Source organism: Tursiops truncatus, chromosome 18 (genome assembly GCF_011762595.2).
Source record: "Tursiops truncatus isolate mTurTru1 chromosome 18, mTurTru1.mat.Y, whole genome shotgun sequence".
NCBI lineage: Eukaryota > Metazoa > Chordata > Mammalia > Artiodactyla > Delphinidae > Tursiops > Tursiops truncatus.
The window spans coordinates 66,090,246-66,113,672 of record NC_047051.1 but is presented as its reverse complement, the minus strand read 5'-3'; the positions used below and the strand labels follow the sequence as shown (position 1 = coordinate 66,113,672).

The following is a 23,427-nucleotide window of genomic DNA, read 5'->3' as shown; positions in this document are numbered from 1 at the left end:
GTAAAACGTATGACAATTTATTGTAGATGGTCCTCGTTTTACACTGTAAACCAGCATTGTCCAATACAACGTTCTCCAATGAGGAAGATGGTCCATATCTGAGCTGGTACAGTAGCCACGAGCCACAAACGGCTACTGAGCCCTTGAAGATGGCCAGTGCGACTGTATCTTTAATCAGATTTCCTTTCAATTGAAGCAGTCACGTGTGGTTAGTGGCTTCTGGACTGGATGGTGTGCTTCCAGACCGTGAGATACATTTGTTATTCCTTTATTTAGCAACATGTTTTTGGCAAATTCATTTTCCCCCATGGCTTTCCTACCAAGTACTGACTCGCATCTTCTATCACTTAGAGGCTCCACTTCTCTAATTTAAGAAAATGCTCAAAGTCAGTTTAATGGGAAAACGGGAGCCAATTCAAACTTGAGGCATCTAGTTAAAAATATTGATGCTCTATGTTGAATTCAGTGAGTCTTCCTCCCCCCACCCGTGTGATAAACGGGCACTTTTTAAATGATCCGCAGCGTGCAGGATACACCAGGGGGCTGAGGACGCTCCCACGAGCACACACTCCAGGTACACACCGCGCTTGCTGCAGGAGCAGGAAATGTCAACAGAAAGGGCCCAGCAGAGGAGGAGAATTGCATTTTGCTTCCCACTCCTGGAAAAGCCTTTCCAGTGTCCACCCACCCGCGTTTACAAGAACCTCTTTGCAGAGCAAACTGAAGAACATAAGAAGCTGTTGTTCTCTCCACAGCTTTCCTCAAGCAGGGCTCTGTCTCGACGCTTGCAAAGGCGATGTCTCTCGGAGAAAATGCCACCGAATAACTGGGCCAAACTGTGTCCACTTGGAGCGTTTGCACAGACTGTGCCCGGAAGGACCAAGGCAGAGGTGGCAGGGTCACTGAGCACCAAAGAGTTGAGACCTAGAAGCAGTGCCCAGTCATCCCCTCCACCGACAAGTGGGAGAAATCAAGTGGTGGATAAAAGGGACTCACCTTGATATTGAGGGTGGCATGGGGGGGAGAGAGACAGCTGGGAGGAGGGGTAACCTGGCAGGTGGGAGGTCCATGGGGATTACACCCCGTATCGGGGTACAGAATCTTGCTGAGCGTGAGAAACACGTGGGCTGGTGTGAAAAGTGTCCACTGGCAGAAACTTGCCCACCACGAGAGTTGCTGTACAAGCGTGGAATCCACCCATACAAGCTGTGCTGAACTCAACACGCTGTAGGCTCAGAGACCCCTGCCAGTGATGGGATGCTAAGACCAACCTCACAGGCCCAAAGAGTCCCGAAAATTAGGCAACGATAATATTTACCTACACTTTCAGAGATGTACATCCTTTCAAATGAAGTTACTCTTGTATCAAGCAAAGAAAACAGGTAAAATTCCGGGACCAACGTCCTTCCCCACGCGCCCACTCCTTGGTCTGCCTCTTTTCAAAACTGGTGACTCCATTTTGCCAACTGCTCAGGCTAAACCCGAGAAGTCATCCTCAACTCCTTTTTCTCACACCTAACATCCAATTCCTCAGCAAACCCCACCAGCTCTACCTTCGAAATACACCCAGGACCCAACCACTAACCACCACCACAGGTGTCTCCTGGGTGACCCCAGCCACTCTCTAACTGGCCCCCTCATCCAGCCACTGCTGTCTGCTCCACTCGGAAGCTGGTGTGGGCCCTGTACAAGGTCAGGCCAGATTGCGTCACTCAGAATATAATCTGTACTCCTTATCCTGGCTGGCCAGACCCCCTGTTATTTTTCTGGGCATCTCACTCCCTGCCATTCCATCCCCTGCTCGTTGTATTCCAGCTGCTGTTGTTGTCTTGCTGTTCCTCAAATGCAGTGACCACGTTCCTGCCTCAGGACCTTTGCACGTCCTCTTCTGTCTCTCTGAAATGACTTTCACCCCCTAAATGCAGGACTTGTTCTCTCAATTCCCATGCGTCTCTGCTAAATGTCACTTCGTCTGACGGGCTTCCCTGACAAATTCTAAATAAAGTATGGTCACATATACATGAATACACATTCTACCACAAACTCTCTCTTTTCTGCCTTGCTCTTTCTTCTTAGCGCTTAGTACCACTGGCACATGATGTATTGGGTTGGCTACGAAGTTTGTTCGGTTAATGAATACGTTGTTCAATAAAGTTCTTGGTGAAAAGGAAAAATGTCTTATCTGTACCTAAAACCGAACGAACCTTTTGGCCAACCCAATATTTGGTCCTTTCTCTATTGGAATATAGGTTCCATGGGAACAGGGGTGTTGTCTGCTTGGGTCACCACTATTTCCCCAGGCCCTACCTAGCACACAGTAGGTGCGCAATAAATATCTGTGACTTTTCTCTCGAGTATTTTGCTTTCGCCTTCACAAAGCAGAGTTCACACATCAGGAGGATGACTCAAATAGGTTACGGATCATAAAATCACTATTTTATTGATACAAAGCGAATGAATTTAAAACAATATGGTTCTAGACCTGGACTCAAATTTAGGTTCACTAAATCCTCAACTAGTTCTTTCTCTGAGACTCTCCCTTGAGTTCTCAGAGGGGAGGGGGCCAACTGCCCACCGGGCTGCTCTGGCCAGAGGTGGGACTCTGGCTTCACCCCCCACCCCCATCTGTGTAACAACGATGGAATCCCCTAAACGTAAGGTCCGGGGGTCCTGGATTGTCCTCTCCCCTTAAAAAGGGATAGATCCACTACACATGTCTACATCAAAGGGTCGTAAGTAGTAAGGCACGCACGTGTGAGTGTGTCAGACACCTTTGTGCCAGGAAGCCTATTCAACACGCACTGAATTCCCTTCTCTGTCACAAGCAAGGGGCTGTGGACTCCTCTAGGCCTGCTCGCAACGCTATTCCCCCCCCAGAAGGCTGTAAACCCCATGAAGAGAGTGGACTTGTCCTTTCGGGTCACCTGTCCACACCCAGGGCCAGGAACATGGCAGGGGCCTCAACTGAATGTCTGCTGAGCAATGAAGACGCCAGTCCAGAGCTGGGGGCCAACCACAGGTAACCTATCCCCAAAAAGCCTTAGGTTGAGTGGACTCTAAGGCAAGTGAGATGTCATGGGAGACATGGCTGCTTTCAGTTTTTTGAGAAACTTGACCACGTAGTGACGTTTTCCCCATTTATTTTCAGGACAGCAGTCAGCATCCCATTGATGGTCCCCATGCTCTTTCTGCTCGGGCTAATTTTAACTCCATCTCATCGGGTCCCTTCAGTAATAGATGCTGACAGTCCCAGATGCCAGGCCCTCAGCGAGAGCATCTGCTTATCCCCTCCGGATTAATCTAAACGACTTTACCTCCAGGACAGTGGGTGTTCCTCTAGAGTTCTGCAGAAGACAAAGCATACAGCACAGGTCAGGCCAACAGCCACGTGGAAATCACTGTGCTCAGAGCATCTCTTTATCTGGACAGCGGTCTCCTTGAGAGCAGGGGTTTTCTGTCCCATTCACTGTTGACCTAGGTGCTTTGCAGAAGACCTACACCTAATAAAAGCTCAATAAAAGCTTGAAGAATGTCACTGGATGGGATAGGTGCTGACCAACTGAAAATTAATAGTTAACCCAACATTTTACAGACCGTTTACTGCATGAGGATAGTTCAAATAAATGCCTGTCATCTACTGTTGGGAACAGCTGTCTTTTTCTCAGCATCACACTCTGGTATTACTGGAGCTAAGTATTAATATGTGATCTTAGAACCATACGTGCAGCCGGATTTGCACTCGGTAGGAATGAAATTGCTTTCCATGTTCTGAGAGGAAAACCTCTTAGAATTTCCTATGTTGTGCTTAATTTAATTTCAATATTCTGCATTAGCCAAAGTAACGTTAAAGTTAATTCTTTCTTTGGAGAAAGAAAGACACGATTGGATTTACTTGCCCACATGTGCATATATCAGGCCAGGCATGTGGTTCCCATCTGCCACTGGATGCATCGTGCTCTCCTGATTCCTGGCATAGGACAATTACGGCATAAAAGTACATTCTTATGGTCCGTGGGATCAATTCCAGTGGTAGCTGACAGCTGATCCTGAATATCTGAGTACACAGGATCACAAACATTAATGAGTCATCCCACTGAGTCAAACGGCTCATACACAGAAAAAAGCACTAAGACAGCAATTCCTACAATACCCAGAAACAGAATTCCTAACATATTAGGGTCCCAATTAAGACATTTGGGAGCTTGGTAAAAATAATTATGCAATGGAAAACAACTCTGAATCGGAGAATTTAAATGGCAGGTAGGCTAATATACCACTGAACACAGAAATCTCAGTCGTCAAATCTCTGAAAGGGGTTTACACGTCTGCCCAAACACTTGTGGAAACCAGGTGTTACTAACCCCATCAGAACAATGATGCCATTGGTAGGCAGCTCTTACCGTCAGACTTATCAAGCACCTGTGATATGCCAGATGTCATGTTAGATTCTAAGGATAAAATGATCGAAGACATCATTTCCACCCTCAAGGGTCTCAGAATCTACTGGAGGAGAAAATTAAAGATTCTGCAGGTGAAATGATCAATGAGGGGGTACAGGGAAGCTATGGGAGCACAAAGGAGAAACACATACGAAACCAGGAAAGGCTCACAAGAAGTAACAGTGCTTGAGGTCCACACTGAAGTTTGCTCAAGAAACCAGGGGCCAAGACATGCCAAAGAAGCACAGACATGAACCCCAGGAAGCACCATGAGCTGGGGGGATCTGTACGCGTATCAGTCGATCCCAGTAGGTTCATGAAGGGCCTTGTGTACAGGCTAAGGAGTTTGGGTTTTATCCCAAAGATGAAGAAAAACCACTGAAGAATGACATGCCCAGATATGCATGAACGCAGCTGTAACATTCTCATCCTCCTTGATTGGGCTACATACTAGTTGAACATCTGTTCTCCCCGGTAAACCGTAAGCTCCCTGAGGGCAGAGATTGAGCCTGTTTTGTTCACCCACGTGTTCTATTTTCTAATAAAGTTCCTGAGACGGAGCGGGCGTCGGGTAGACATTGAATGGATCGATCAATCAATCAATCAATCAGTGAGTGGTCTTGGGGCAGGATGGGTTGAAAGGGGGATATTTAAGGGAGGAAGAAAGACCAGGCAGTCACAGGACTGCTCTAAGCCTGGTCGTGGGAAAATTCAAAGATGCCTCTTGGTTTGGTTGGTGAGGCTGGGTGTAAGGGCCAGTGATTTTAAAAGATTCAAGAACAAAGTACTAGGGACAAGTAAGGGAGAGTATATTTCGTTTCAGACACACCGAGCTGGGAGTATCTGGTACCTAAGGAGCAGCCAGGGGGAGAGACCAAGTCAGACTCGGGTCTGCTTACATACAGAGGGAGATGTGGCCTGCAGTCAACACAGGTGGCCACTGAAGGGCCGGGAGGCCACCAGTGAGGACACAGTATCCGGGAGAGAGGCTTCAGTCTAGATGTTGAGAACACTGGGATGGTTTCTGTGCCAAACGACGACTCCCATCGAGTTCACTATTATTACCACAAACCATCCTGGGAAAGCAACGACTGGTCTCACTGAGCTATCTGCTATACGCATCTCATTTTCAACTTTGAAGGCTGCCAATAGCCAAAGCATCAACTAGATTATGTCCGCAAGGAAGACCGCGGTTTGAATGCTGGCTATTGGGTTAAAAAGCAATTGAGAACAAATACGCATAACAAAACGACCCCGATGTCAGATGTAAAAAGGAGGATGATGACTCTTTTCAGTACAACTAGGATCCAGGGAGGGTTTGTGTTTCTGCGAGAACAAGGGGGCAGATTATGGGAAAGATAATGAGCATGTTTTCATGTCTGGCATGCACCTGGCTTTCTCAGACTGCCAGTGACATCACCAAGCAGCCATGCATCTTCCCAGAGCCTATTTGAGAAGAGAAAACACTCAGAAAATTCTGAATGAAATAAATGAATAGCTGATCCAGGAGAAAAGGAAATGCAGCTGAGATTCATGACCAGAAGATTTACATTCATCTGTTTTCTTCCAATCTTGTTAACTCCTTGCAAGTGAGATAGTCTCCAAGCTGGCGGACGGAAAACCTCACAATAGAACAAATTTAGAAAAAAAATTTTAAATGTGTACCTGTTTTTTCCCCTTCAAAATTAAAACAGCTTGGTTAAGTCTGACAAGGGGAAATGTACACTGTTACCAACGGGATCGCCTACTCTTGAATGGAATCACGTCCGCGAGCAGTACTCTTTGCATGCTACAATAAGAACACTGGCACGTTTTGGAAAGTAGCATCATGGAGGTACCTTTCAAAATCTTTTGTTCTGCAAGCAGATCACGAGTCAGACCATGTCAGACAGATCCCACGTGGCTTTCAGGTCCAGGGGACTCATTTCTGTTACGGGAGTAAAGTTTTCCCATCTATCCGACAGGGAATGGGTACTCTGAGCATTAGCAAGATGTGTGCTTTGGCTGGAGGAGAGTCAGTAGCCAAGAGCTGGTGATGAGAAAGCAGTTCCTGTGCCTGGTTTTAGTCTCACGCACAAATCACCCTGAGGCACACGAAGAGCCTCGGAATATTAAAAATTAACCTTCCTCAGTTCATTACGGGACCAAGCTTCACTTGCAGATATAACCGGAAAAAAGACAGTGAGGAAGAAAGGAGTCAGCAATCTGGATAACTGGGATTCATAGTTCTGGAAAGTCTAGAAATCCCTAGTATAATCAGGAGACTAACAAGGGCAATCCATTCAGCCAATTACTGAGATTGTAGCAATTCATGCAACCAATTACTGAGACTGTAAAGAGTCATTACCATTTTTCCAAGTACCCTTGTGTCTGCTGAAGCCAACTTAGCCACCTAGTTCTAGGAGATCAATTTCTAGCTCATTTCTCACATATGCACACTTCTTATGAAATGTTTCACTGCCTAGGTTCTACTGGGAGGTGATAGCAGAGCTAGGGCAGCGCACAGGTAGGGAAAACTATGGTGTATGCATCATCTCTGACTTTTAAAGACATTTATACACAGAGGGGAGGTGGTGACAATGGATACCCAAGTGCTGACCAACAGTGCTCTCTGCAATGATGGGAACGTTCTACATAAATCTGCACTGTCCAGTACGGTAGCCCCTAGCCATATGTGACAACTGAGAACTTGAAACATGACTGGCAGGAATGAGGACTTAATATTTAAATTATAATTCAATTTAAAAAGCCAGCTACAGCTGCCATCTTGGACAGCGTAGCCTTCGAAGACACAGCCTAACTTCTTTGCCAGCGGCCCATCCAAACACGAAATTCTAACCTTGAAAATTTTAGGATTTTATTAAGGAAGGTGTAAATCCTTAGGAACAGTCAGCAAAAACCCATATTTGGGGCAGTGTGTTTTATGAACAAGCTAATTAGGGAGGGAGACGCAAGAGGGAAGACATATAGGAACATATGTTTATGTATGACTGATTCACTTTGTTATAAAGCAGAAACTAACACACCACTGTAAAGCAATTATACCCCAATAAAGATGTTAAAAAAAAAAAACAAGCTAATTAATTAGTCTTCATCTTCAGAGATACACAGACTAACCATAATGGAGCCAATTTTCAGTTAAAGGTGTATCAATTATGCAAAAGCACAAATCTTTAGTTTTATTTCTCCAAAGTAGGAGCGAATATCTAGAAAAATTACACTGAACTGGCTGATAAAATCAGGTTTATTATCCAAAAAAATAATAATAATTAAGATAAAAAAACAAAACAATGTCTTAGAATCCCATAACAAACCTCAGGCTTGGCCACTGTCACGACACATGACCTGGATTCTGTCCAGTTCTGTGGCCGCTTCTACATTCTCTCGCCTTTCCTACAAGGTCTTCTGGGTGATTAACCAACACCTCAGTCAACTCTGTTGGTTCCTCAGGCAGTTAGAGGACACACCAAGGTCGTAATCACCACGCGTAACATTTTCCAACAGGAATGCTTGCTTCATTCTACGTTCTGAGGAGCTCGAGGATAGGTCAAAACCCCAAGTAATTTTAGCCTTTCTTGACATTCATTTTGCATAATAGCTTCCGATCCAAGTTCCCTTTGGTTTTCTCCTTGGAATGAATAAAGACATCCTCACTTTCCTTATGAAAATTTCAAACTAAGTCAAAATACAGGAAAGCCATTTTCATTCACCAAAGCACATACACAGATTACGGCATTTATGTAGTTATCCAGTTTAATCAAGAAAAATGATCCTTTTTAAAGTATAGAAAGACGAATTCTCTCAAGTGCACAGAAAGCCGTTCATTATACAGAGAAATGCATAATAACATGTGCATACTTAACATAATTTTAGTGAAATGCATCTTCTAAGAGAGACAGTACAATGACATCTCATATACAGCAATGTCAAAAAATAAAGCATTCAACAGGAGAGAATTTTCTAGAACTTCCCTTTTAAGATCAAATCTCTTTTAATCCTCTTTGATAGAAGTCATTTCCAAATGTTTATAATTCCTTGAGCTCTTAAAGAATTGAATTTTAAACTTTTTATTGAACATTCGTTATCATCATTACTACTATTCTGATTGTAGTATTCTAAAAATCTGTGCCTGTTTTTGAGTTACTGTTTACTTCTTCAAAGTCAGAGCATCAGCTATCTATTCTCTGCCCAATCTCCCGATTTATAAGCTTCCAGTTTTCTCTGTAGGAGGAACAATAACTAAGCCTCTGCAAGTTAACTGAGTTAATCACGTTTCGAATGGGGAACTAAAGAGCAAAGTACAGGACTGCGGGGGCGGAGGATTTCTGCCAAGTGAAGCGTTCAGAGGTTCACCTACCGCCTCCTCCCACCCCTGTCCCCATCAGAATTTTCCTTGTGCTAAAAGAAGCTGAGGAGGCCAGAAGTGTGGCCTCCAAACACCTAAAGTCCAAATTCCAATGAACATAAAACGAACTGGTTAATTTACTATTAGCCAGAATTAGATTTACAGCTAATTCTTATAATAATCAGAGAGCTGCACAGCTCATTAACAGCTCAGGAACGCCTGTGCCATAAATTTTCAAATGCCAAAGCCTTATCTTTAATGGTGACCAGGGAGCAAATTTTCTGTTTGCAGTTGGCGCTATGTAACTTTTTCCCGCTAAAATTAGCGAGTGCTTACTGCATGTTGGTGATCTGCGTTCAGTGACTTCCTTGGGCTGGTGTTGTGGGCAGGTGGGAACACGGAGTGAATGCGGACTATACCTGAATGTAGGGCAGCAAGGAGATGCAAGCCAGGGAACAGACCGTGCACTCAGCTCACGCGAGAGGAGGCTGGGGAACAGACTGCGGCCAATAAGAAGTCATTCCTCTGAAAACTCTTTCTAAAACAAATGATCTGTTTTTATCACCTGTTACCCATCACTGTAAATGTCCTCGTTTCTGCTTTTATGGTTTATAATAATTATCCACAAAAATTTTTTAAACAGTATTACATGAAGTCTTTTAAAAAGTCACTCATAACAAAGCCAAGCCTATCTGTATTTTTCCTTTTTTTAGTGGGAATCCAGCCATCTATAGTATATGAATAATGTACGATGGGCCCTAAGTGAGTGGGTGAATAGTGCCCTGAGTACGAATAATGTGTTTTTGTAAAACGAAAAATATGAACCAAGCCAATGAAATTGAGCAATCAGTAACTAAAGTCCAGGCAGTTCAATTTTCTGTAAAAAGAATCATTAACTTATCAAACTGAGGATTTAAAGCCACGGGCGCAGAAACCACCTCAGGGTTGGGTGGAATGATTAACTGGTCCGTGTCACTCATTCACCAAACACGGTCACAGGCCAGGCTGTGGCTCCGTGTCCTGCCAGGCGCCGCCCAGCTTGGGAACAGAAACAGAAAGGAGTACCAGGGACTGGGAGTATCCAGGACGGGTCCCTGGATGGGTCAGGAGGGCTTCCTGCAGGAAGGGGCATCTCAGCCAACACAAGAAGGAGTGAGCCTGGATGAACCGTGGCCGAGCTGGGTTCAGGCTGTGTACACGCCAAGGCTGGGAGCTGGTGGGCCCCCAAAGAGTTTAAGTTTTCACTGTGGTGATTCTGGGGCTGGTGGAGGTGACGCTGGAGAGAGACGGGACCCCGAAAGCCCCTGAGGCACGTGAAGGAGCTCGTTTCCTTAGGGCAGCGGTGACGGAAGTGCGGACGGGGTGGGGAAGAAGGGGAGGCAAGATGCTGAGGGAAGAAGGGCGAGGGCAGGCATCAAGGGGCAGAGAGTCAGGGGGCGGGGACACTGATGTGACAATGGTTCCGTCCTCCAGGGAAGGAGCCAGGGCAAAGGGAAGGTTGAGAACCCCCAAGAAAGGCACTAAGGGCATCAGACGGGCCCTCTGAGGATGCGGTCGGGGTGAGACCCGAGGCAGGGCAAGGTCACAACTCCTCCCCGTGGCCTCTGTCTCAAGCCCACGGGCCATCCCCTCCAGCCTGCCTGCTTTCTAGAGATCGCTCATCCCTACCCAAGCCTCGACGGGCAACAGTGCCAAAGCCGGGGGTGGCGGGGGCCGTGCCATCCACGGGAAGGACGGCCTCCCTCAGGGGACAGCTGTCCCTGCCCCCACCTCAGCCACACGCCTTCTCGAGCTGCGAGGAACAAGCCTCAGAACCTGCTCTGCCCACTTGGAAGCCACCAGCCACGCGCGGCTGCAGCAAACGTAAATTAATTAGAAATTAATTAGAATAAATAAAAAGAGAAATTCAGCTTCTCAGTCTCAAGAGCCACTTTCTTTTCAAATAATGTAGCTGATTGACAAGGTTGTGTGAGTTTCATGCGGACAGCAAAGGGACTCAGTTATACATACATAGTATGCAACTATCTTCTTTCTTCTTATTCTTTTCCATTACACTTTATTAAGAGTCACATGTGTGGCTTCCCAAAGCGGCACAGACGCAGGACACTTCCTTCCTACTGTCAGCAGTGCTATAAAATTCACACCGTGTGGCATTTGTTTCAACAGCACGTGCGAGCGGTGGACGCGTTGAATTTTATTAATAAAAAGATAGAAATTCCACTTCACCATCCCAGATTATCTCAACGTCCTCAGTGAAGAGAATCAACGTGGAAAACAAAAAATAAACACTGCTTCGACATTCTCTTGAAGATATAAAATATTCAAAGAACCTTAACTGAAGCAATAAATTTCAAACGGTGATAACGTTTGCTAGCATTTTTTCCATTGTGCGTATCTAAACTTACTATTCATTTATCATGCCGCCCATGTGGATACACAACATTAAAATGATAAGAGCAACACTGCAGCCTAGTTGTGGTGGGTGTCAAAAAGCCTTCCAAAACGTTCCCAGTTCATGTTTTTAAATTCACGATACGGTCCATAAAACCAAAGGGTTTAAAACCAGAATTGAGGAATTGCTGAAAGTACATTTAGGAATTGTTAGATCTAACAAGTCCTGTGGGTTTTTAACATAGGTTTATTGACAGATAGTAGTAGTTATGTCAATAAATATGTGCTCTTAATGTTCAAATAGCTATACTATACTGTGAGGGTGGGGATAAAGCACTGGAACTCAAGCTGTCTGCACACAGGTCACCTGGAGACACACACACACACAGAGCACCAGGCCGTGCCCACCACAGCGGGCTGCGGGTGGGAGGTGGGAGCAAGCCCTCGTACTTTTTAAGAACCCCTGAGGAGCTGCCAACATGTAGACAGAGTTGGAAACGACGATGTGGATTAGACAAAGCTTTCCCTTCGTCTCACATTAAAGCCTCATTATGGACCCGTGGGAGAAAACACAGCCCTTCTTAAAAGTCACAATATTTTCCTTAAGCTCAATTTAAAACAACATCCAATTATAGACCAAGTCACTGGATTTTAACCCAGGCTGCACGTCAGAATCACCTAGGAGGCTCTTGAAAAATTCTAAAGCCCAGGCCCCCTCCTGACCAACTGAATTTCTGGTGCATATGTGTGTGTTACAAGATTCCTAGGGGATTCTAAGAAGCAGACAAGATAAGAGAACCCCTGCATTGGGTGAACCAAACGCCTCGTTGCTTGGAAAATTGAAACAGCAGCCTTGTGCCCAAAATAAGCCCAAGGAAATCAGATTCACTGCACTGAATCCGGCTGAAGTCTTGCCACCAGTACAGGAACCTATCCCCAAGGCTGCAGCCGGGAGGTGCTCAAGACAAACCTTCACGCAACTCCGTAGTACCACCACCTCCCACCCCCTCACAGAACATGGGCCGTAATCAGCACTCAGAAACTGCTTGCTGAACAAATGGAACCAATTTATGTGGTTATGGATAATCTTTTTATGCAAGATGAATAAATTAAAATCTTTCTTTCTAAAGGAAATCCAAGAGCCCAGATATGGTCTGGGAACATACCCTGATTTGATTTCACAAATCACTTTGAACAACAACAACAAAAGTAGTATTTATGACGTTGAGGCTTTTATATCCATCGGGTTTTGCCATCAAAACAAAATGACAGGGCTTCCCTGGTGGCACAGTGGTTGAGAGTCCGCCTGCCGATGCAGGGGACACGAGTTCGTGCCCAGGTCCGGGAAGATCCCACATGCCGCAGAGCGGCTGGGCCCGTGAGCCATGGCCGCTGAGCCTGCGCATCTGGAGCCTGTGCTCCGCAACGGGAGACGCCACAATAGTGAGAGGCCTGCGTACCACAAAAAAAAAAAAAAAAAAAAGACAGACCATCTTAAAATTAAGGACAGACTAGCAAAGAATCCTACATGTGAACAGCTACTGGAATCTCCCCTCTCTTCCAACCTTCCTCTTACCCCCGGCCGAGTCTGCCTTGCTGGAAATATACCCCGTGTGGGTGTCGAAGAGCAGCAGCGGGCACCCCTCCCCCTGCACGGGGTTTGGGAGGCGTCATTCAGGTCTCGGGAAAGACACGGGGAGACCCTAAATCCTCTTCAATGACATCATGGAACCTAACCACTATTTAAACCGTTGCATCGGAAAATTCCATTTTTGGAACTTTGTGAATACCAGAAAGCCAACTTATTTTAGTTCTTTTGTAAACAAAACAAAACAAAAAAAAACACCAACTGCAAAAACAACCTAACATGAAAGACAATTTTAAACAAGAAAAAAAAAAGTTGCCCCTGTTTCCTTTACACGAACACAACTACATTACAGGAAGTTTCCCCACTATCCCAAAAGAGTGTGTTCCTAGGAAACCTTTCATAAATGGAAATGTCATAAAGAAGAGTATCCCACATTTTGGTTAGAGTTTTGATCTCTTGATTAGCGAAAAGAGGTTCTAATGTAGGTCTTTGGTAAAAGCGAAGTGGCCTAACACGACCCTTCAGAAATCAGGGGATACCTGGACTTAGGAATCTGTTCAGGTCTTCGATTTTGTTTACTGGCATCAACATCCTCATACAGCTTTTGCAGATGTTGTATGCATACAACGTACCATCTCATATTCTGCCTTTCCCTCTGCCACACTTAACGCTGTCACGTGTGAGTCAACAGCCTATGAAATGGGAATTCCTGTTCTACAGCGCTGGTTACACATCCTGCACACCCCAGGCAAAAATCAGCGGGCTCTGATGCTCCTCTAGCAGTCTTTTTCAGAGACTCTGAAAAACTCAATAATCTAGAAACCGATCTCGTCCTTGGCATTTGGGTCCCCATTCCATCAACCACGGTAATAGAGGGAGGGCTGAACACAGCGCTTTAGCCTCCAGTAACGCTTAACAACACTGGTGACAGGCACGGGGCCGTCAGGCTGGCCGGACCGCCATTGTGAGCCTCTCAGACTGTTACCCAGAGCAGCCAACATCAAACAAAGTGGGCTCCACTGGCCTGCAGGACTCAGAGAAAGGAAGAAGTGACTGCCAGCATCGCTGAGGACACCTGACGTTTACACCCCCCCCCCCCCCCGGTTCCTTTACCTCTTTGTTAGCTTAACGTGCAGATTGGAACCTCTGCAGCTTCTCAATGAAAACACTTCTACGATGCATTGAGAGACCCATGCATGAAAGAGTGTTTTATGTTTCTCAGCTGAACACTGCACAAATCACACCGCCTCCTGCTCAGAAAGCGACCAGGAGGTTAGACATCAGCCATTCGCCAGGCTGAGGCCTTCTCCTCGTCTCAGGCTTGAAACTGACCAGCCACCATTGCCAACCACTCGCCGGCAAAGTGGGACATTTTATATTAACTGTCACCATAGTTCAGCTCAGTTTCAGATACAAAAAAAAGGAAAGGGAGAGGAGGCAATTTCCTTTCAAAACCTAAAAATGTTACGAATTACTCTGCTCAGGCAAGCATTTTCCTCCCTAAAAACCTGTCCGATTTTTGCTGTCAGGGAAACACAGCTAAAGCCATTAAATTTTTTTGATTACAGAGTATTTTAAAACATATACCAAGTTATCACCCAACCTCAGGGACGGTCAACTCACGGCTGTCGCCGTCTCATTTATCTCTCTAAAAATACTCACACGCCCATTTTCTGTGGAAGCAAAATCATTTATTTCGTGCATAAACAGTGGAGCGTGGGAATTCCCTGGCGGTCCAGTGGTTAGGACTCGGTATGCTCACTGTCGGGGCCTGGGTTCAATCCCTGGTTGGGGAACTAAGCTCCTGCAAGTCGCATGACGCAGTCAAAAATTTAAAAAAACAGATTTTTTTAATAAAAATATTTTTAAAATAGTGGAGTGTTTAGTCTTTTTTTTTTTAAATAAATCTATTTTATTTATTTTTGGCTGAGTTGGGTCTTCGTTGCTGCACGCGGGCTTTCTCTAGTTGCGGCGAGCGGGGGCTACTCTTCGTTGCGGTGCACGGGCTTCTCACCGCGGTGGCCTCTCTTGTTGCTGAGCACGGGCTCTAAGCGTGCGGGCTCACACAGTTGTGGCTCGTAGGCTCTAGAGCGCAGGCTCAGTAGTTGTGGAGCATGGGCTTAGTTGCTCCGCGCCATGTGGGATCCTCCCAGACCAGGGCTCGAACCTGTGTCCCCTGCACTGGCAGGCAGATTCTCCTAACCACTGTGCCACCAGAGAAGCCCTTAGTCTACTTCTGTATGACAAGAACCTGAATCCACTTGTTAGTTGTTTATAAAACTGCTGACATTAGAGATTAGGTTAAGGCGTGCACTTACTGCAGAACCACACGACCTTCGACCTTCGTACAGCCATAGTGTTCCTTTGGAAAGATACGTGCCAGATGAACGCAGCGTGTATCGTGTATCGTGAGCTCATTCACTGACTCACTCAAGGTTAGCAAGATGAAGATAGTTTGATGTGGCTGAAGTTTACTTTTCCATGGAATCATATTACTTGGGAACTAACAAATCGCTTTATGGCCAAGTATCTACTATCGGACCTAAATGAAAAATCTTGTAAGAGGAATGAATTAATCGGAATAGTAAAGTTACCTGATGTGCAAATAAAACCCTAATTTTCCTTTTTCTTTCTTTCTTTTTCTTTTTTGGCCGCTGCCACACGGTTTACAGGATCTTAGTTCCCCGACCAGGGATTGAACCCGAGCCCTTGGCAGTGATAAAGTGCAGAGCTCTAACCACTGAACCGCCAGGGAATTCCTAAACCCTACTATTTTAAAGAAGGTTTTCACTTATCTGAATGATACTGGTACCTTTCTTCTGACCTGTAAGATTCTGAATGGTCCAGACCGGCACGGAAGGTGATGAGTAATAACCTTTCAAGTGTTTGATGTTTAGACTGAATCCCCTCAATGGGACCATCCACGGTTCCTCTGATCTTATAGAGTAAGGATGGGTGGGTGGGAGTAGGAGAAAAGAATTTTTTAAAGACTATTTCTATGCTAATAGAGTTCTTTAAGCAAAACTTTTGAGACAAGCTCCTTCCCTAGAAGTGATGAATTAATAAGAAACAATCACTGCCCCCCAAAATTTAAAACATAAAGAATAAAAAAAAAAAAAAAGAAACGATCCTTTTCCTCCCCGTCTCTCCTCCTGCTCAGGGAAAGGGAAAACTGAGGTCAGTGAGGAGTCTGTGAAGCTCTGCATTTCAAAGAGAAACCTGACCAGTCAGCATGTGTTTTCTAAGCCGGGTGTGCCTGTGTGCCCCCCAGAAAGCACCAAAGAATTTGCCCGAATATCTTGGGGATACCTTGTATCCTCATTTATCATTTTTCAAATCTTTAAAATTCTTCCCTATAGAGATCACACTGACAAAATGACTACACCTATTAGGGATGCCATCGGATAAAGAGAAAGAAGAATCCCAGACACAGAAGCAAACACATGTACATTAGTGGAAACTGTTCCCACCGAACGGAAACATCCTTGGGTCCACGCCTCCACGGAAGCAACTGAGGTTAACAGACACACCTCGAAAACTCTTTTTTTTTATGCTTTGGCATAGGCTTTGTCCCTTTTCAAGCAAAGAGACTGATTATTAGTGGCTAAAATCTATCACTTGCCCACATCATTCTCGCCTGTCCTTTTGTAGTACAAAGAAGATGGTCTATGTCAGGAGATAAACCTACGGTTCACATCCCTGTTCTGCGGGTCCCTCTAACGGTTTGACCTTGCGCTCCCTTCCTGGAGGTCAGAAACAGCCTTCACAAAGTTTAGTCAGTGTGGTTTCTGAATTTCAATTTCCCTACACACAAAATAGCATTCGCTACCTCACAGGAGCTATGTAAGCAACAAACTTTACGATTTTATTCAACATTAACTGACAAATACTTATTGAATGCCTATTGGGTCAGACACTATTGTGGGCCAAAAAATTAGACTAGGCCCACGGCCCCTGCATAGCTCAAGTGTGGCCCGGGCCTTCCTAGCTCTACACAAAATTGAAAACATTTGTGTCTGATGCCCTCTCTTCGCCCAGCCAGTGTCTTCTTTCTGCCCCCATGGCTCTTCAGCCCAGGCTTTATAATCCTCACCAATTATCTTTGAAATGTGAGCTGATTAGAGCTCTTATCACGGCCTTGGGCCATCTCAGCAGCAGACAGCACAAACCTAGCACAGTGCCTTTGATCCCAAACTCCAACTCCAACTCCAAACCATTCTGGGTAAGACACTCCAAGCAGCCACTACCAAAGGTTATACAGTTGGCAGAACTGCAGCCTATTCATTGACGTTCTTACCACATATTTGCACCTTTAATATCGGGCCCCTGGAGACTGAAATATAAAGACCACTTAAGCTTCCAAACACAAAGGACGGTCAAGAATGGAATTCAGGGGAAAAAATGAAGGGCGTGCATGTCACAAGTTGATCCCCAAGTTAAAATTTCCTCTTATCTTGGGCTTCCCTGGTGGCGCAGTGGTTGAGAGTCCACCTGCCGATGCAGGGGACACGGGTTTGTGCGCCGGTCCGGGAAGATCCCACATGCCACGGAGCGGCTGGGCCCATGAGCCATGGCCACTGAGCCTGCGTGTCCCGAGCCTGTGCTCCGCAACAGGAGAGGCCACAACAGTGAGAGGTCCGCGTACCACACACACACACACAAAAATTCCTCTCATCTTTTAATTAAAATCATTCTCCGTAATGACTGTTGGGCTTTTTCGCAAGTGCACAGAGGGCTACTTTGGGGTGCTTTGAAAATCATTTATATTCCTTAGTGTAAGAGAGGCACTCATCGATGTAAGATGTGTCCACAGGATTAGCTCATCTTAGGCTGACAAGGCTGACTCGGCAAACTGTTAAGTGGAGCATTTAGCAAATGACACCAAATGGTTCCTTCACTGCTGTCACCTGTATTTGAAAAACTGTAGTCACCTGTGTAACTGTTTGTAGAATGTATTATTTCTTCCAAACTCTAGGTTTCACGGGGGTAGATCCCAGGTCTCTTTTGTTGAGCGCTGTTTCCCCAACAACTAGCACAGTGTCTAAACCACAGCAGATTCTCAAATATCCATGAATGAAAGAAACAGTTCCTCCATCTCCTTGAGTAATTTGAAGTAGGCCATTTTCAACTTTCTGTCATCCTGATATGGGAAATCACGGTGACAACAGCAAACTTTATAATAATACTCATGAAAAGAGCTTGAACAATTTTGACCTCTCTTTTCTTACTTCGTGAAACTATGAGGAAATTATGGCCCACGATTACTCATAAAGAGATTAGCTTCTAGATTCTCACATTGACTGGCCCTTCTGATCTCAGGCCACTGCTTTCTGCAGATCACCACACTATCTCCATACACTGCCTCGAATGAATGGCCCCCTAATTTAAAAAGAAAAAAAAAGAAAGAAAGACTAAAAAACACATTCAGTTTCAGTTTTTTGGTTTTTGGGTTTTTTTGCGGTACGCGGACCTCTCACTGTTGTGGCCTCTCCCATTGTGGAGCGCAGGCTCCGGACGCGCAGGCTCAGCGGCCATGGCTCACGGGCCCAGCCGCTCCACAGCATGTGGGATCTTCCCGGACCGGGGCACGAACCCGTGTCCCCTGCATCGGCAGGCAGACTCTCAACCACTGCACCACCAGGGAAGCCCCAGTTTCAGTTTTTGAGTTGTCCCAATTCTCAGACCAAGAAAACCATTCTCATCAAATAAGAAAGTTGGCTATATACCTGATCTAGACCATGACAATATTCATATGTGGGCTATATAACTGATATAGATCATGACAATATTCACAACCCCTCATCATTCCCCAGGAGGTTTTCTTAGGCCATCATGAAGCTGGTATTCTGTGAACTCATCAGTTTCCCATGTACACAGCTGTAAACACAAAGGAACTCTAGAGATCCCACATACCGCCAGCATCTAGGAGGGGAGTGCCGTCAGTACGGTGAACATTTAACAAAGTGGATGATTCCAAGAAAAATATACTGAGGTATTATAATTCATGAAGAGTTTAAAAACCAAGACAAGGCAAAGCCCATTTACATACATATTGAAAACCAGATGTGCAACCTAGTGTTGCCTACACCGAGAATTCAGGGCGGCCTACGAGAGTTCTTGAAAAATAAGCACAAAGCACATTTTGTCCGATTTACAGTTATGTGCTGTTCAAGATACATCAACAACTCATTCTCCACAGAGTCCGGTGATGGACTCTGATCAACTGGGAAGGGTTATCACGGCTTACTACAGGTTTCCCTGGTGCTCAAATGTGAAACGTGCCATTGAAAAATAACCTAGGTTTACCCTGCAGTAAGGATTATGCATTTCCCCGTCTATAAAATTACCTGTTTCTCAAAGCCTTTTGATTACAAGCAGTATAGCTGGATCCGTGGCAAGAGTCCGCCTGCCGATGCAGGGGACACGGGTTTGTGCCCCGATCCGGGAAGATCCCACATGCCGCGGAGCGGCTAGGCCCGTGAGCCACGGCCGCGGAGCCTGTGCTCCACAACGAGAGAGGCCACAACAGTGAGAGGCCCGCGTACCGCCAAAAAAAAAAAAATGCAAAAGGGCACAGAGATGCAGTTTTGCGAGATGAAAAGGTTCTGGAGATTGGCTGCCCAACAATGCAAATATACTCAACACGACTGAATGCTGCACTTAAACACAGTTATTTAACATGATTGATTTTACGGTATGTCTATTTTGCAATTTAAATTTTTTTAAGTTAAAAAAAATCAGAACCGTTCCTAGCTGGTGGGTGGGATCTGCCTATGAGCTGTAGTCTGTAATCTACAAACCCTTCTGTAATCTCGCTTCTCCATTTCATTTTGAAATGGGGTGTGAGGTGTCCAGCAGGTTAACCAGAAGAGACAAGAAAACAGCAGTCAGCAATCACTAGATACCGGCTCCCATCACAGGCCGCAGTGAGTGAACCAGAGTCCCGGAGTCCTTTGTTGTGAGGGCACAGACATTGCTTGGATTCCTGTCATAGCTCTGTTGACCTTGCCTGAGGGCTTGTTAACAGAGGAACATCCCTGCAGCCTGTGTGAGCCTAAAGAACTGGAATCCTTTCCCACAGCCAGAAAAACGGATTTGAGTAAGGCTCCCCAGGAGCCACCCGCAAGGCCCTTTATGATGCCTGACAAGCATCCCAGCACGGAAGGGGCCGGCCCAACCGAGGACTTGGAGCAAAGCCCATACAGGTCTGAGCTAAAAGCCTGGGGGACGGTGGCCAGGCTTGGAAAGCATTTACGTCACCACCAAGGGGAGAACGATCTGTATTTACAAAGTCCACACTCCCCACATCCACACCAATAGCCAGATGGAGGCAGGAAGGCCAAGCTGTCTCGAAGCAGCATCTGGGACGCCGAAGCCAAGCCCCAAGGACGACTCAGTCTACCCTGCGATGCCAGGAGGCTGGAGTGCGAGGCTTTCTCTAAGGAAAAACACAGTGGCCCTTGTTTGGAAATGAGCCTGTGGCTAAAACGCGCTGTTATGCAGAGTTTTTCTCTATGATATTAATTTGTTGAACGCCATGGTATAAATATATATATATATATATATATAAAAACCCTTTCCCTGTGCCTCTCCAACATTTTCTAGTTTTCAATTATTAACAGTTAAGAGTATCTTGGAATCGCCTTCACTTTTTGATCTACATGTAATATCTGGACATTTTACAAGCTGGTTTGAAATCTGTGACTTCAGAAAACTTTCCAAAAGTGGTTCCAAAGAGTGACTCACCTAGGCTCTGGCTCCTCCTCCAGGTAAGTGAATGGGTACACTCTGCGTTAACGTTCAAACTACATTAAAAAGGGCTGATGGGGTTATTTTTGGGCTTTTTTGTGGTACACGGGCCTCTCACTGCTGCGGCCTCTCCCGTTGCGGAGCACAGGCCCCGGACGCGCAGGCTCAGCAGCCATGGCTCACGGGCCCGGCTGCTCCGCGGCATGTGGGATCTTCCCGGACCGGGGCACGAACCCGCGTCCCCTGCATCGGCAGGCGGACTCTCAACCACTGCGCCACCAGCGAAGCCCCAGGGCTGATGTGTTAATTTGGTGTGGAGGGCAGTGTTCTGGGCCCTGGTGCCTCTTGTACCTTATTTCCTTCACAGGACAAAGTTGCTGTTGTTAATCCCACTGTACAGAGAAGAACAATGAGGCCCAGACAGCAAATCTGCCCAGGACCACACAGCCCGCACTGGCCGAACTGGATCTGAGCCCAAATCTTTGACACCAAAATTAAGGCTTCCCCCTCTGTCCTGCTGCCTTTCAGATGGATTTCTTCCCGGTCAATCTGAGGTTCTTGATGTCTTGTCTCAGAAAGAATTCAGTGGGAGACAAAGTGATAGGTAAGAAGTGGATTTATTCAGAGAGAAACACACTCCACAGACAGAGTGTGGCCCATCTCAGAAGGCGAGAGAGACCCGAAACATGGCGTGGTTAGTTTTTATGGGCTGGGTAATTTCACCGGCTAATGAGTGGGAGGATTATTCCCTTATTTCGGGGAAGGGGCGGAGATTTCCAGCTATTGGGCCACCGCCCACCTTTTGGCCTTTTATGGTTGGGCTCAGAACTGTCGGGGCGCTGGTGGGTGTGCCATTTAGCAGCTAATGTATTACAGTGAGCGTATAGTGAGGCTCAAGGTTACTGGAAGTCGTATTCCGCCATCTTGGACCTAGTTGGTTCTGACCAGTTTTTGTCATGTCCTATGGCTATGTCATTCTTTGGAAGGTTGTGCCCTGCCCCCTTCCCTCCTGTTTCAGATTCAACAGAAAAGGGGTCCATTAATGTGACAATCATTGCTGAAGTGCGCTGGAAAACCCTTTTAGATGGAACGCCGACCCTTTGCTTACTCATCTTCCTTAGGTCCCGCTTTCCTTATCAATAAAGGAATGGGTTGGTGCAAATGGCATCTATTAATTCCATGCCCCTTGACACCAATTTTGCTCTCATTAGTCAGTCACATCAGGGGGGAAAAAAAATGGAAAAGAGCACTTAAAAGTCATGCGGCAGCTTTTAGCTTATTTTCTCCTGTCACGTAGAATGATTAACGTCACTCCTGGGGATCAAGGGATGATTCTGGCGGGGCAGAGAACTTCACAACACGCCACAGAGAAAACCAACCCGGCACAGCTACCGTCTGAGGTTCGGCTTTTCACACGGAGCCAACGTTTACATCTGCCTCTGCCATCAGACTGTGAGCTCGGAGCTGCCCCCCTCAAGCCCCACAAGACCCAGAACCTCGAGCCGAACAGATGTCCAGTACTCACGTGTTGTTGAAAATAAGGTCGAAATAAACACCTTTGGAATGCAGCATTAAGAGCTGGGTGTAGCCCAGAGAAGCAAAGTTGAAATCACCTCTTTATGCACCTGAACAGCTAGATGTGAATTCACTAGACTTATATACATTCACTAGGAGGCATGTGCGTGTGCATGTGCGCCGCGCTGTGACCAGCACTGCTAACACAAAAAGAGCACGTTGCCCAGCGTAACACCTGGACACGCCCACATTCAGATACATCCAGTGATACCACCTTTCACATGCTTAGCACTGTATGCTTTTCAAAGGACAACAGTCCTGCTGGATGCCTTGAAGTCAGCTCATGTCCACACTTTCTGAGCATCTGGTATGTGCCAGGGCCCCCGTCTGGCACCTAGTAGGGTTATAACATTAACTAAGACCAGCAACTTGCCTTTAATGCACTCAGGTCTGGCAGGTGTGGTGCCATGGAAGCGAACAGTAACAAAACTGTTTATAAGGTTCAAGAACAAAGCACAGGGCTTCCCTGCTGGCGCAGTGGTTGAGAATCTGCCTGCCAATGCAGGGGACACGGGTTCGAGCCCTGGTCTGGGAAGATCCCACATGCCGCGGAGCAACTAGCCCTGTGAGCCACAACTACTGAGCCTGCGCATCTGGAGCTTGTGCTCCGCAACAAGAGAGGCCACGACAGTGAGGCCCGCGCACCACGATGAAGAGCGGCCCCCGCTCGCAGCAGCTAGAGAAAGCCCTCGTACAGAAACGAAGACCCAACGCAGCCAAAAAAATAAATAAATAAAAATAAAATTAAAAAAAAAAAGAACAAAGCACATCTTAGACACAGCGGTGGCACAGGTTTCCCAAATGAGATAATGTGTGAGCAAGGTTTAGAAGGGGAATAGTTTTCAAGATGGGGCTAGGAAAGTAGGGGAGAGCATGAAAGAGAGGCCCCGGCCTAGCGCACCAGCTAAGGTATCTAGGGAAGCAGAGGTGGACCTTTTTTACTGGAGGGGAAAACAGGAGAGAAAGGTGGAAGCTGCCTTTTGCCCAGGTGTGTAGGTGCCTAGGGCATCTCCCCAAGTGCTCCCTAAACTGCTTGCAGGACACCAGGCAGGAATTATTAGTTTCATTTCGGAGATTAGGAAACCAGGACAGAGGCAGGCAGACCAAAGCCTCTTCAGGCTCTGTGGATCCTCCCATCCAGGGCCAGCTCCACGAATGGTGACTTATGGAAGGACAAAGGGGAGGTGATTTCCCCAAGGTCACTGGTGAATCAGTGTCTAACTCAAAAGTTAGAATCAAGGATGCAATAATGCTGATAACAAAAGTCACTGTATTTCCAAAGCGTGTAGGAATAACGAATAAAAAGTTGGGGGAAAAACCTGAAAAGAAATGGGAAAAGG

General features: G+C 46.1%; 1 protein-coding gene and 1 long non-coding RNA gene across 5 annotated transcripts in view; one reads left to right on the top strand and one right to left on the bottom strand.

Moving 5' to 3' along the window:
• The window catches only part of FARP1 (FERM, ARH/RhoGEF and pleckstrin domain protein 1), a 288,803-nt gene that overhangs the window by 160,705 nt on the left and 104,671 nt on the right, over nucleotides 1-23,427 (bottom strand). The gene's annotated exons all lie outside the window — the stretch shown is intronic.
• On the top strand, nucleotides 20,017-22,551 carry LOC117308859 (uncharacterized). Its single transcript, XR_004523114.2, has 3 exons — nucleotides 20,017-20,532; nucleotides 21,041-21,116; nucleotides 21,810-22,551. It is a non-coding gene; the product is annotated as an uncharacterized lncRNA (long non-coding RNA).